Consider the following 803-nt stretch of genomic DNA (forward strand, 5'->3'; position numbering starts at 1 on the left):
AAAGTCCTTCATTTAACTGTTTGTAAGATGCTTCTGGTTCCCTTGTGCTCAGAGCTTTATAATGTACATTAACATATCAAAGGGTCTGAGTAGTCTTGTGTTGAAGACACCTGTATACCTTTTTAAAACTTCAATTGGATATTAAATATTTCCAGATATTTGCTAAATGCTATTCAGAACAAGGAAGGGAGTCTTGCCTTCAGAGCAATTAGCATCCAAGGTAAAAAGTAATATATTAGAAAAGTAGTTATTGATTTATTTTTTTTTAACAAATAAACTGATGAATAATTGACAAAAGTTTATATATTGTAAGGGTACAACATGATATATATACATTTTGAAATAACCACCACAATCAAGTTAATTAACATCCATCACATCACATAGTTACCTTTTATTTTTTTAATATGGGACACTTCGAAAATTTGCATGGCATCCTTGTGCAGGGGACATGCTAATTAATCTCTGTATCATTCCAGATACAGAATATCTGTATATGTGGTGCTGAAGGGACACTAGTCATTATTAGCACAAGTCTTAAATCCCCTGACTTAGGAAGAAATGTAAAAATTTTCCATTAGTTGTAGGCATTTACATACACACTGTCCGATGGTGTGTTTTCCTTTGCCATGCCCTCCCAGCCTCCAGTCCCAGAGAGGAAATGAAAGACTTCTAATTTAGCTTCAAAGTCATGTTTCTTTGTACATAGAAGTATGACCGTGTCTAAGGTGCCCTGAACCCATTTTTAAATTAAATGATTGGAAGGAGAGGTAGGAAACTTAATATTAACGTCCTGTAGTTTT

General features: G+C 33.9%; 1 non-coding gene across 1 annotated transcript; it reads right to left on the minus strand.

Annotated features, from left to right (window-relative positions):
* Positions 1–401: 401 nt before the first annotated feature.
* Positions 402–507, minus strand: LOC112928883 (U6 spliceosomal RNA). The gene has a single exon (XR_003236812.1). It is a non-coding gene; the product is annotated as a U6 spliceosomal RNA (small nuclear RNA).
* Between the last annotated feature and the right edge of the window lie 296 nt (positions 508–803).

Source organism: Vulpes vulpes, chromosome 15, assembly GCF_048418805.1.
Source record: "Vulpes vulpes isolate BD-2025 chromosome 15, VulVul3, whole genome shotgun sequence".
Taxonomy (NCBI): domain Eukaryota; kingdom Metazoa; phylum Chordata; class Mammalia; order Carnivora; family Canidae; genus Vulpes; species Vulpes vulpes.